This window comes from Neofelis nebulosa, chromosome 3 (genome assembly GCF_028018385.1).
Source record: "Neofelis nebulosa isolate mNeoNeb1 chromosome 3, mNeoNeb1.pri, whole genome shotgun sequence".
In the NCBI taxonomy this organism is placed as follows: Eukaryota; Metazoa; Chordata; class Mammalia; order Carnivora; family Felidae; genus Neofelis; species Neofelis nebulosa.
Genome location: NC_080784.1, coordinates 165,028,238 through 165,042,702, shown reverse-complemented (window position 1 = coordinate 165,042,702; position 14,465 = coordinate 165,028,238).

Here is a 14,465-nt window from a genome sequence, read left to right as displayed (position 1 = left end):
TTCTATCAGAAGCAAAGATACGGAAAACTTCAGGTCACTCTCAGCCACATGACCCACACTAGTTTTCTGGTTTTATTTAAACTTTGTATTATGGCAATTTAAACCATATACAAAAATGGAATAGTATTACAATCCCCCATATACCCAGCACTCATCTTTAACAATGAATAATTCACAACATTTTTTTATGTTCTACTCCTACCCACTTAACTACTTCCCATATTATTTTGAAATAAACTCAGACATCACGTTATGTCATCTACATACATTTCAGTTTGCATTTCTAAAAGCTAATGAGTCTTTTAAAAGTATAGCAACAATATTACTAGCATACTTAAAGATAATTCTGTAATATCGTCAAATATGCAGTCAGCGCTCATATTTCCAACAATTATCTCCTAAACATTGGCTGAATTACAGCTTTTGAACTTGGTACAAAAGTAGCACATACTCATGGAGGAGCTCTTGCAAAATATGAAAAAGCATATAGAGGAAAAAACTTAGACTCATTCATCATCCCAGAGGCTGCTGCCAATCTATCTGGTGCCGGACATGATTAGAAAAAGACGGACCGGGGCACCTGGGTGGCTCAGTCGGTTGGGCATCCGACTTCGGCTCGGGTCATGATCTCACAGCTCGTGAGTTCAAGCCCCACGTCGGGCTCTGTGCTGACAGCTTGGAGCCTGGAGCCCGCTTCGGATTCTGTGTCTTCCTCTCTCTCTGCCCCTCCCCTGCTCATGCTCTGTCTCTCTGTCTCAGAAATAAATAAAAACATCAAAAAAAGAAAAGAAAAGAAAAAGACGGACCTTCTCAGTAGGCACAGCTCTGTGCCAAGATGTCCACCACTGCTGTTCTCTCAAGTGGATGCCCTTTTGCACAAATAGCCCCTGCACATTCACAGCCCTGAGTATTTCATCAGTGTTTACATTTTGGAATATAGCTTTTCAGATTTTCTATGGATATATACATAATTTTTACATAATTGCTTTCATACTGTACACTCTGTTTTGTAAGCAGCCTTTTCCACTTAATAGAAGGCCATAAATGTTTCCCCATGTCATTAAATTTGCTTCCAAAGCATGACTTTCTGTGGCTGCATAGGGGTACCATAATCGATTTAAGCAGTGGCCAATGCTTAGGCCAATAGTCCTTGGAGAGTGGGGCCTGTCTTTGGTAGATAAAACTCAGGCAAGAACATTATGTCCTCGGGAGAAACATGAAAACAACACAGGGGAGTTTCCGTATATGCGTTGCATGATCATGAGGTTTAAATTGGTTCCGCCCGTGGATTTGGGAAGAAAGCAAAGGTATGGTTCCACTTAGTTGAATTCATGCCTTGAGGGGCAGGGAAAACTGTCCCTTGACGTGTTTAGATTCCTAGCAATTCCATAGTAAACAAGAAGCTTCAGAGAAGAGCAGTGGGGCAAGAAAATAGAACATGTTTATTAGGACAGTCACTCCCACAGTTATGCAATCAAGAGATTTGGGTTTGGACAACCAACCTCAGCCAATGTGTGAAGTTAACAGAAGGTAGTGAGCTTAAGGGTTCTCTTGGATTGGTTTTGTTGGGTTTTAGGTTATGAACACAGCCATCCTTGGAGGCAAACCACCAACTGATGCCTTGTAAGCAATATTGTTACAGACTCAAGGATTTGGCCCATGGATTCTCAGAAAACTGCCAGCTCATAATCTCCATCTCTTGAGAATTAGGATAGACAATGAAGGTTAATTGCAAAGCATCCACTTCCCCAAACCCATAACCCACAGTCAGCCCTAAGCCCGAGCCACGGTATTTTTTTATACTAGCTCTTATCTTTACTGAATGCACTGAACTAAATGACTCCGTTTAATGGAGTCATTGGGACAGGGTGAGGTCAGAGGGCAGATGTAAACCAGAAATTCCTAACCCCAGAGGACACTCCCCATGGGTCACAGAGTTTGGTAAGTGCCTTGAAATTCCTCAGATGGGAAGGCCACTTAAAAGCAAATGACCAGTGTTATGCTGGGCAGCTTAGAGAAGGATTTAGAGGAAAAGTCCCTCTGATTTTACATCAACTCATAAATGAAAGTTTAAAAATGGATAAGGAGCCCGTATCGTTGGGCTTTGATGGAGGAGGGCATGTCTCAGGATAAGAGGAGGCACAGAGTGGTGGGTCTTTCCCCAGAGAGGACTTGTACACAGCACATAACCTGCCAGGTCTTCTGAAGTCCTACACCCATAACTAAGCCATCTCTCATTAACTTCCAAGGAACTCCATTTGCATCCAGAATTTCACCCAGTCCTTGCTTCAGAAATGCTATTGGATGGCGTGTCGCTTTCCTAGGGGCTACTGTGACCACGTACCGTAAACTGATGACTCCGAACAACAGAAATGTGTGCTCTCATAGTTCTGGAGCTTGGAAGTGTGCATTCCAGGAGTTGGCGAGGCTACCCTCTCTCTGAAGCCTCAAAGGAGGACCCTACCTTGCTTGCTCCCTCCAGCTTGGAGTGGCTTCATATAGGTGTTCCTCGGCCTGGGACTGCAAAACTCCGATCTCTGTCTCATCTTCACATGGCCATCTTTCCTCTGTGTGTGTGGCTCGGTCCACATCTCCCTCCTCTTATAGGAAACCAGTCATATTGAATTAGGGTCCATCCTAATGACCTCATCTCAACTTGATTACATCCACAAACATTCTATTTCCAGGTAAGATCATATTCACGGGCTCCAGGGGCTATGACTTCAACATACCTTTCTAGGGACACAGTTCAACCCGTAATGGATAGAAAGCCAAAGGCCTAGGACTATAGATCCAGTTCTATCACCCATTGCTGTGTGATCCTGAACAAGTCACTTACCATCCCTGGGCCCCAGGTACCCTCATCTGTCCCCACAGGAACGCTTGTGGCCTGCAGACTCAATGCAGTTTGAACAAGAGCCCAATTTGTTTCTGCTTAGTCAGTGAATATACTCACGGTAGAAAGGGTCTACCAGGGGAGAAGCAGCATCACAACTCAGAGGCCATGCCAGGACAGGAGAGGGCTTCCTATCATGGCGGATTGGGTATGTTGAATGGGGAACGAAGGGTGCGGGATCCCTCCAGCAGTCTCTGGCAGGACCCCTGTGATGTCAACAGCCAGGCCCTGAAATAAAGAGCAGTCAGCCAAGTGGCCATGTTCCTTCTCCCGAAGTACCACAACCTGCCAACCCCCGGGGGGACAGCATTTGTGACCATCGGTCCTAAGGCCTCATAAGCACAGTCCGTGGCCCTTGGCTTCCAAAGCTCATCATGAAAGCAGCACAAACAGGTGAGACCCACTTGGCTCAGACGACTCAGTGTAATCAGTTCTGAGGAAATATGCCTCCCCTCAGCCCAGCTTAAATATTTAGACAGCCACAGTGCATGTATGCTTCGAATGCAAAGCCCGTGAGTAGGTGAGAGGATTTTAGCTCTGGTGAGACTGAAGGAACTTGACATGTTATTGAATTGGGGGCCACAGAAGGTGAAGCCGGGCAGTTACACATTCCAGGAATGCGGATGTGGCGCTCTCGGCGTGTATCTGAGACTGACAGGGTTTGACAGTCTCCATCTGGGAACAATAACCTGCGAGCTGCAGACCAGGCCCGGAGGAAGGTTGCTCTGCCTCCCGGCTCTGGCCCCCTCTTCTTCCCCTCTGCTCTGGGCTCCCACTGAGCTGGGGAGGTGGTGGGGAAGTGCTCGTCCCCCCTATGGGCTGCACTTGGGAATTTTGGAGAAGGCGGGCCTTCTGGGGGGTCAGCTCACTGAATGTTTGCAATTCCAGGACCAGCAGGCTGAGGACAGAATCCATTTCCCCCACTCTGGGAGACCCAGGTGGAATGTCATGGGGGAAGGCAATTCGGGATGCCAACTGATCACCCAGCCGGCTGCCCGGGGCCTGCGGTGGGGCCAGGAGGTGGCGATGTGTTTATGTCACCTTTAATGCCTCGGGATTTCTTTGTGTGAATGGGGGAGGGGGCTTTCCTCTGTGAAGTTCAAAGCACCTTCGCAAACTGCCTCTGCTAATCCTCACTCTGATCTGAATTTTGTTGTGTAACTAAACTGATTACAAGAATTTGGTGAATCAGGCCAAGGCTGGGCGCCTGGGACTGACTTCCTCATGCTTTGCCCCTACATGGTGCACTGGCCCTGGGGCGAGGCACTGAGGTCTGGGAAGCTTGTGGCACAGAGAATGTTGGGCCGAGAAAGGTGGCTCAGGGACCACATCACACAGCCTAGCACGGTCCTGTTTTATAAATGTGACACCGAGGGTGGCAAATGGACAGGACAACTTGTGAGTCCCAAATCTCTTTTCGTGGCCCGGAATGACATGTCTGCCTGCCTTCTGGTTGTCCCCATGGGTCTTTCAAATGAAGCCTGCCCAGAACTCAGCTCAGCATCTTCCTGCTCCCTCCTCTTTCCCTTAGACTGTCCCGGGCCCCTGCCCCAGGGACGCTTGGAGCCCTTCTCTCCTGCTGTCTTTGGGCTAGGCCCCTTCCCTCAGGGACATGCTCACCCAGCACCCACACCAACCCTGCTTATGTTCCAGGACCCCAGATTTTCCTGCCCACACAGCTCTGAACTTCTCCCAGGGTCGTGCAGCCCTCTGGCCCTGGTCAGCCCCGTGGAGGGTGCACTCTGCTGCAGGGGCAGCTGTGGGAGGGCACGGGGGAGCTGGGCTTGCAGGCTGGGCTCTTCATGGTGCAGGTGGAGTGCAGGCTTTGGCCACTGGTCCCCCTGCGTTTTCCAGCTCCACTATACATCACCATCCGGAGTTCCTGAAACCAGAAACCCGCCATCGTGTTCGAACCCCTCCTCCCAGCCCAAACTGATCTTCCCCATCAACTACTCTCCAAGTTTCCTCAATGCCACCTCCAGAATGGCCCTTGCATTCTCTCCTTCTCTTCATCCAGCCGCCTCTGCTCTCTTCTGCTCTCCTGGATGAAGCTACACCCGCCTCGATACTTGCCCCTCTCCAATTCATTCTCTGCATTCTTGCTAGAAGTTTCTTTCGTGCTCTGATCTGGTGGCTCCTTTATTATTCACACTCTGAATGACCTCTGCTTGGCCTCTGGCTCTCAACTTGGAGGTCACCTCTGTGGAAGTCTTCTGTGACACTCCCAGATAGGGTCAAGGTTGCTGCCAGTGGACTACCAGGAAGCCTCACACTTGGCCCCTCAGCACATCCCCACCATACATTACAGGTGCCTGTGAATTTTCTAGAAGCCCCACTGGACTGTGAGCACTGTGTTGGTTCTTGGGTCCACAATGTCTAGCACAATGTCTTAGGCAGGTTAGATGTTCAGCAAATATTTGTGGGATGGCTAAAGGGTCCAGACAGATGTCACCATTGCTAAGACTAAGGCCTCGATCTTCTAGCCAAAGCCAGACTTCTGAGTGCACCTCCCAGGTAACTTCTCAGACCACTGGGTTTTGAAGAGAGTTTAAACATTGCTGTTAACCTAAAGCATCCTTGGAAATGTAGCAACATGGAGCAAACTCGATTTACTAGAACTCCTCTGGAGGAGGAATATAGTATAACGTGGTTGGAAACTATCTTTTGATATTCTCTAGGGGACATTGGAGTAACACGTTAAGTATGCTGCTTCATGATGTGTTTTTTGTTTTGTTTTGTTTGGTAGGTGGGCATGTAAGTTTGGGGCCGGAGAAGAATTGCTCAGGACAGTAAACTGGAGGCTGAGCTACCACTAACAGTCCTCACTCTCTCCTTTCCTGCAAACCACCCTCGGTGTCTTCATGTATAACACAGCTTCCTCTGCAGTCAGGAGCGGCTGTGTGGCTGGAGTCTGGCCATTGAGATGTGAGTAGTGTTGCTATGGGACTTCTGGGAGGGCTGAATAAAGAGTAGAGGGTGTGCAGACTCTTTTTGCCCTTCCCTTTTTTTTTTTTTTTTTAATTTTTTAAATGTTTATTTATTTTTGAGACAGAACGTGAGCAGGGGAGGGGCAGAGAGAGAGGGAGACACAGAACCGGAAGCAGGCTCCAGGCTCAGAGCTGTCAGCACAGAGCCCTATGCGGGGCTCGAACCCACGAACCGTGAGATCATGACCTGAGCCGAAGTCGGACGCTTAACTGACTGAGCCACCTGGGCGCCCCTCTTTTTGCCCTGCCTTGATTCCTCCTTCCGGTTGCCTGGAATATGAATGTAATGGCTGGAGCTCCCAGCAGCCATGTTGGATCATGAGGCCGACTTGAAGGATGAAAGCAATGAACTAGGATAGTGGAGCAGAAAGCTACAAGGAACTTGGGTCCTATTGAGTTTGTGGAGCCATTACAGAAGCCCTCTAGACTGTTAAGTGAGAGAGGAATAAACCTCTTGCTGAAGGTATCATGGTCAGGTCTCTGATACTAGCAACTAAATACTATTCCCAATTGAGTTGGGGCCAAATGTTTAGCTTGCCTGGGTTGCTGTATGCCTCAGCTGGCTCTGCTCCTGGCCCTTAGCCCAGAACTCTCCTTACTCCACCTTCCTCTGCTTTCTCTTCCCATGTCGGCAGAGCCCCAGGTACCCAATGATTCCTGTGGGCTGCCCGTGAGCGATTCCCTCGTAACTTAGCAAGGTGCACTCAGTCTCAGGTAATGCATCTGCATGCAACAGGAGACTGGAGTGCCGAAAGAGTGATCAGCAGGGCAAACTGAACCATAAGCAAGACCCTAACACACCGCAAATGGAGACTCTCAGGAAGTTGGACCTTTTGGTTCATCACGGAACTTGCTTCCTGGAATAAGTTGATGAGACGTGATTGTTTCCTTGAAATGATGGACAAGAACAGCACCAGAATAGGATGTTCCCTTTGTACAGCTCTTCCAGGGATCCGGGCTTCAAGGGAGACACGGAGGAAAATGGAGAAGATACCCTTCCAGCGTGGAAGGGAGACAGAGCAGGACGTGGCAGGCACGCCAGTCCCCAAATCCCTGGCCTTCCCGTACCAACGCTCCTGCTTCCGATGGCACCTTCATATTTCCCTCACACGTGTGCCTCATCGGCCGCTGTGCCACCTGAATGTGCAATGTGGGTTCCCCCTGGTCTCCAACCCTGGAATGGGGTGCGTTGCGTCTATTCTGTGGGACACAGGAGCCCAGGGCTTCGGGAAGTGAACTGACTTGCCCAAGATCACAGAGCGACTCGGCACAGAGCCAATTCAGTAACAAGAATGACAACAGAAATAATAACAACAACTAAGAGTTATGTCGTTAACGTAACACGCAATAAAATAATAGCTCATTCTGTGATGTTCTTCCTTGCCCTTTCGTCCTCAGAACAACCACAGGGGACATTCAGATTCCGGTGTTCTAGATGTGGGGACAAAGACACAAGTAGGTGAAACACACACTCAGAGTCACCTGGCCGGTTCACAGCAGAACTTGGGTGGAGGGCCACTCAGTTCCGTGTTCTTTCTACCACAGCACAGGGGCTTTAGGAAAGGTTTCCAAATGAGAGCAATTTTTGGAAAGGCACTTCTTTTCTTTAGTGTCTTCCTGCAGTGGTGTGCTTCCATCTGTGTGTGACCCAAAGAGAGAGGCTTCAGGGACACGATGGTGTCACACGTGGTGTTGGGGGACAGGGTGCCAGAGGCAGGAGAAACTGCTTCCTCGGTCCCCGCTCTGTTCTCCTCTTCTGCCCGGGCAGGGAGGGCCTTGATGGGCAGCTTGGCAGGTGACACGTTCCCCAGGGGTGATGTGAGCAGATGACCCTTGAGTATCTACACAGGTGAGACACTAGGCAACAGGTGCCCTGATAAAAAGCTGGTGCATTATTTTTACAGACGGGATCCTGTTTGATGCTTGAGAGCTCTGTGTGTGCAGCTTGACTGAGACCAGGTCTGTGGCGACGCATCTACAAAACCGACCGTCAACCGTCCACCTTCTACCTTCTCTTTCTTGAAAATGTAAGTTTTTGATATTAGTATTGTTTAAATCTGAATACCTCTTTATTTATGATTCTGAAACATATTCTGATGCTCTGAGGGCGGGGGCTTCTGAGGATCAGTAGTGCCCCTTGTGACATCACCATAGGTGAGTGCTCTGGGGGCATCAAAGTAGATGTGGCCTGGGCCGTTAGGGAGACACCCCTATATCCCGTGGGGGGCCCCAAGCTCGGCTGTGCTTCATGTCAGCAAACACCAGTGGCTGCTCTTTCCTTTTTATCTCTTTTCATGCCCTGTATGATCTCATTGCTTTCGTACCATATTTTTGCCTCTGACTCCCACACGTATGTCCAATTGTCACTCCGTCGACATCTTGACGTGGACAATGGACACCATGAACTCAACATGTTCACATAGAACTTCCAATCACCCCCTTGCAAAGACCTCACCCACAGCTTCCCTTTCTCAGTTAATGGAAACCATCGTTCAATATTTCAGGTCCAAATCCTATCTAGAATTTTACCTTCCGCCCGCACTTTGCCCTTTCCCCTCCAAGGTAGATGCCACTGTTGCCCCACTCCGACTTTGGAGCCACCCTTGACTTCCCTCTGTCTCATACTCAGCGTTCAGACTCTCAGAAATTCTTGTTGGTCCAACTTTCAAGCTATTTCCAGTATTTGACCGCTCTCACCACCCTCACTGCCACTGCCTTGGTCCATCCATGTCGCTTTCTTCTCTCACTTGGATTATTGCGTGACCTCCTAATTGGTCTCCCAGCTTCCATCTTGGCCTCTTCTGTCTACTCTCAACACGTTAGCCAGAATGAACCTGTTAAAATACAAGTGGGATTATGTCAGTCCCCTGTCCAGAAACTTCCAGTGGCCTCTTGACCCTCGGAAGAGAGCCATAGTCCTAGCTAGGATCCACAAGCACCCCCATGATGTGCCTCTCCTCCCCACGACATGGCAAACCTCATCTTCTGCTCCCATCCCCTGATGGTGCTCTGCTCCAGACTCCTTGCTTCTCCTTCAGCACCCGGGGCCACTATCACACCAGAGCCCTTGCATTGATTGAAACTCTTTCCTCTTCCTGAATGTCTCCCCAACACATCCCTCCCCACCTTGGCCACACAGCCAGCTCCCTCACTTCCTTTAGGTACTTTCTCAGTGAGCTCTTCCTGTCCATCCTATCTAGCATTTACCTTCTGCCCGCACTTTGCCCTTTCCCCTCCAAGGTAGATGCCACTGTTGCCCCACTCCGACTCTTCTCCCAGCCCTGCACTCACCCCAAGCTGCTGTGAACGTCGGCTGCCAATGGCTCCCAGATGCCCTACTTCTTTGGAGAATTGCCGTCGATGAACAGGTGCTGGCTGCCCTGCCCTTGCAGCCCCTTCCTTACTCGCTTCTGCGTGCCCATAGCCAGGAATGCCCTCATGGAAAGCATTTGCGGTTATTAAAGCCAAACAACATAGACAGACTAGAAACCAAGCCCAGAGAGCCAAGTAGGTCCCTGATGAGTCAGTAGTGCGGAACCCTCCCGATCTGAGCCCTGCCTGGATGGTCTGATTCTGCAGCTCCAGCCCCGTAGTCACTCCTGGCTGGAACACAACCCCAGCACCCCCTGTGAAGTTGTGCCCGACTTAACCTTTAGAACGAGTTTGCCAATGGCTCTCTGCTTGCTTTGGCAGGATTACAACCCAGAGAGAAAAGGAAATTTCCCCTTTGTCCTTGGCCATTTCCATCTCTATCACACATTCTGATCGCTCACCCCAACAAGGAAGAACGGCTTGTCTGGATGCCCTTCCACCTCTTACCTTTCCTCATGCGCCTAGTTTTCAAATCGCACCTGTATGCAGATGAATAGATTTCCCTTGTTTACCATATGACTGAGACAGGAGCAGGGAGACAGTGGGAGAGAGGGGCTGGCTAGTCTTGTGATCTTCGGCTGCGTCAGCTTAAGCTCTCAGACCTCTATTTCCTGTGTTAAGATGTATATAATAACAAGTCTCACGGGTACCTACTTGACAAGATTATTGGAAGGATTAAATAAGTTAATATATATCAAGCACTCAGATCAGGACAGCCGTATTCAATGTGGGGAGGGACCACAAAAGGCGTCCATGCTGTGCTTGGCTGGCCCTGTCTTAGGTCACAGCCAAACTATGCAGCCCAGGGCTGAAGGCAGTGATGGAGGACGGTAAGACCTCGGGTGGCACAGGGACAGGGATAGTGAGGCTAATACCCTCACTTCTGAGATGAGGAACCTATCCTAGAACCCCAAGTTTCTCGGTTTGAGTCCATTCCTTTCATTTTATTATTTTTTTAAATATTTATGTATTTATTTGGAGAGAGAGAACACAAGCAGGGGGAGAGGCTGAGGGCAGAGAAAGAGAGAGAGAGAGAAAGAGAGAGAGAGAATCCCAAGCAGTCTCCACACTCAGTGGGGAACCCGACGTGGGGCTCAATCCCACCACATGTGAGATCATGACCTGAGCCGAAATCAAGAGTCGGAGGCTTAACCGACTGAACCACTCAGGCGTCCCGTGATTCTATTCCTTTTAGAACCCACTGGTCACCTCCAGAGTTGCCCCCCATTGCCCAGGCCATGTGATTATTCCACACACACACCCAGTTCACCTGGCCTCATTGCTACCCCAGCGAGCATTATTTGTCTGCCCATCCCCCTTCCACATCCCACCCCGGCAGTGCTGTGGCTCCCGTGGTATTCTGGGGCACCGTGGGGGGTGGGGGTGGGACAAAAGGTGGACTGTTATTTAGCAGAACCAGACATCCACTAGCATGATCAGGAGGCAAGCTGAGGCTGATGATGAAGGTCAGGAAGAGGTTGGGATTTTCAGAGCCTGTTGGAGCCCCAGACCCCTCCCCACACGCTGCCCCACCCCAAGCAGCAGCAGGTTTAAATCTACCCGTGCATTCTCTTTGTCCCAAATAGGCTGCTGGAACCCAAGGGAGGATGAGGACCAGTCAACATTTTCTCCCACAGACAAATGTTTCTCTCATCCAGCCCTTTGCACAGGAAAGCCTGACCTCCTCAGAAACAGCGGCCAGAAAAATCCACACTCCTCATAAGCCTACAATTTCCCACTAATCAGATGTCTAGACAAGAATGGTCCCTGCCCCTTTCCTGTTTGCAAATCTGCCTTGACAAGTCGTATCCTCCTGACAGCACCATTAAAATGTTCTTTATTTCCTCTGTGGGCCTTCGGAGACTCGGTTGCTGGAAATACTATCAGTCTCTGGATCAGCTCAGTTCTCTTGAAATCACGCTCTGATATTCCTCTGCTTAAATTTCATTCTCTTGAGAGGAGCTTTGTTAACAAGGCAATTAGTACCGCTTTGAACGTAAGTAGAGTACTGTGGGGTTTGCGGCCAGATGGCCTGCCAGCCGGACCCGATTCAGGGCTGCGGTGACTTTGGGGAGAGTGCCATTCTCACTGTGGCCCAGACCGGTTTAGACAACACAATGTGCTTCTTTAATGCGGTGGGGGAAACGGTGGTGGGTTTCAGTTTCCCTCCATCCATTGGGGCCAGGCGGGGCTCTCCTTTAATTTCCTTCTCTTGGTATGCTAACACAATGGAGGTTTAAAGCAAAATCTCCTTTATTTATTTTTAAATTAGCAATAGAATAATGGGGATCAAGGGCTGCCGGAAAATGAATCCCCAGCTGCTTCTCTGAGGAGCCTGGGGAACCTGGGCACTGGGTACAGGGTCCTTACCACTCCCACCTCCTTCCAAATCCCGCCCGCCCCTCCCTGTACCTGTTGGGACCTGGACCCGGCAGTCATGGACCCAGGGGTGGCACCACCCTCCAGGTCAGAAATGGCTGCAAGGACTCCCCCTGACATATAAAAACTTAGTGGCTTGACCTTGTTTTAAAAGCATTACATGCCCACGGTATTTGGAGCCTCTCTGCTTGGTGTCAGAGGCCCAGCTGTACCACTTACTACAGGTAGAGCTTCTCTGCACCTGTTTTCTCATCTGTAAAATTGTCACAATAATATTCCTCCCTCTTTTGGGTATAGCGAGGATTAAATGAGGTTATACACGTGATCTGGTACGGGATATGTGCCAAAACCGTTAGCGATCACTTTTAAAAAGCTTTACAATTCAAATATCATAAATGGGTATATGTAGTGGAAAGCAAATTTTTTTTTTGACATCTAAAGTCAAATTTCTCTACAATGTCTAATTTCTCTAGAAACAACCATCGTTACCAGCTTATTAGCTATGGATCAAGGGATGGTCAAAGCATGTGCGTGTATATAGATACTAATATAGATATACACAAATGGAGAGACAGAGAGCTATAGATACAGGTGACTTCTAATTAAAAAAAAAAAAACCCACAGTAGATAGTATATATTGGTCGCTACTTTTAAACAATGTACAACAGAGGGGAACCTGGGTGCCCAGTCGGTTAAGCGTCCGACTTCGGCTCAGGTCATGATCTCGCGGTCCATGAGTTCGAGCCCCACGTTGGGCTCTGTGCTGACAGCTCAGAGCCTGGAGCCTGTTTTGGATTCTGTGTCTCCCTCTCTCTCTGACCCTCCCCTGTTCATGCTCTGTCTCTCTCTGTCTCAAAAATAAATAAACGTTAAAAAAATTAAAAAAAAAATGTGCAATAGAAAGATGTGTTATAAATGGAAAAACAATAAGAAACCTCATTCTCCACTAATCCTTGTAGGTCGAGCTCCTTCTTAACAGCTGAATAGCGCCCCTCTGTCAGTGGTGCGGAGATTCCTTAAATGGGGCTCCTGCTGCGGGGCCCTTGGGTGGTTTCACCCCCTGTATTTTGACAGCTTTGGCTCCTGCCGCTCTTTTTCCTTCCCTCTTCCCAGTTCGGCACGAGACTCCTTCATGAATCTTTTCACGAAGAAGTGGAAGCAGATCCTCATGTGCCCTGAGATGGTCCGGGCTCAGGTGAACCCTGGTGGCAGCAGGCTTTATCTCCAGGGGGCGGTCCCCCAAGTCCACGGGCAAGAAATTTGGAACGCCTGGGGCTGGTTGGTCTTACACAGGTTGGTCGAGTTTTACAATCGTTTGGGGGTGCCTGCATGGCTCAGTGGGTTGGGCGGCCACCTTGGGCTCAGCTCATGGTCTCCGGGGTCACGAGTTCGAGCCCCACATCGGGCTCGCTGCTGTCAGTGTGGAGCCTGCTGTCCCCCTCCCTCTCTGCCCCTCCCCTGCCTGCACTCTGTCTCAAATAAACATTCAAAATAGCTTTAAGTTATTTTCAAGACACCACCCCAAGGAGATATATTTGGATGTATGAACAGTTGTAGATTACAGGCAGATTATGGTCTGCGTACGTACATGCACATCGAGCTCGCTTTTTCTGGTCTTTGGGAATCTGAAGAACAAGCCACTAAACTTACACAGCCATTTATCTCACTTTCTGATTTCATTGTTTTTTTTTTTTTTTTCCTCCCGGTTGCCCTGGAAGAACATTTAATTTTAGCACCACATAACGACAGCTCTAAGAAATAGTCTCCCTTCCACCCCAACAGGCTTTGCGATGCAGTAACTTCAGGTATAAATAACAATTGGCACGTCAGAGGGTGGCTCAAAGATTAATAAGGCTGAGAGAAAACAATGATGTCTCAGCTTCTCTCTGGATTTTGGAAACGTCTTTTTCTGAGAGCTAAGCCTTAAGGCAAAATTTTGAATGTTGGTAAATTCGTTTGAAATAACCGGAAGGTCATCTGGGACGCAGCTCTGAATAATGGAAGATCAGATTTTTCAGCCAGATGGGCCTGCACGGGCCCCACCGGGTCTTGGGTGTGTCACCATGGTTACTTGACCCACACAAACCTCACAGACCTGGGTTTGAAACGGGCGTAAGGTGTATCACCGGGATCAAGTGAGAGTAACGAGAACCACCGTGGGCGAGCCTGGCAGGCAGCAAGTGCTCCATGTATATTCATCCTTTAAGGCGCGCCTGACATCGCCCTGTGTCTAAGGCCTTCGAAGCACAGAGATGAGAGAGAAGAGTCTGGCAGCCTTTCTTGTTTCTCTTTCCTTTTCAATTATGTCTTCGTGGAATGGGATCGAGGGAGCCAGGCGCCCCCCTCTCCCGCCGACCTCACAAAGGGCCAATGTCTGTGGGCTCGGGACGTCTGGAAAAGCCCATTAGGCTGACATGGGGCCCCGCCAAGTTTTCATATGGTTTTCATATTACCAGGCTTGTGTTGACTTCCGTGAGCTTTCTCGCCACAATCCCTCTGTGACTCCGGGAGAAAGGAAGTGCAGGCCATCTGAAGTTTAGGTTGCACACCCGGAGTCAGTCAAGGGTACAAGGAAGGAGAAAGCCTCCCCGGTCAGTGCAGAACCTGTGTGAACAGTTCCCTCTGGTGCCCACCTCCTTGCCCTCCTTCCCAGCCTCCCAGCCTCCCAGCCTCTGGCATGCCCTGTCTTCCCAAGGACTCAGTCATGTCTCCTGTCTGCTTCTTTCCCATAGGAGGACGGGAGGGGGAATCTGGCAGGCGAACCAAAGCCATTAGCAGCGTCTGGTCTGGCTGAAGTGGCTGTCCTTGGACTCTGCTGGGCAGATGTGGGC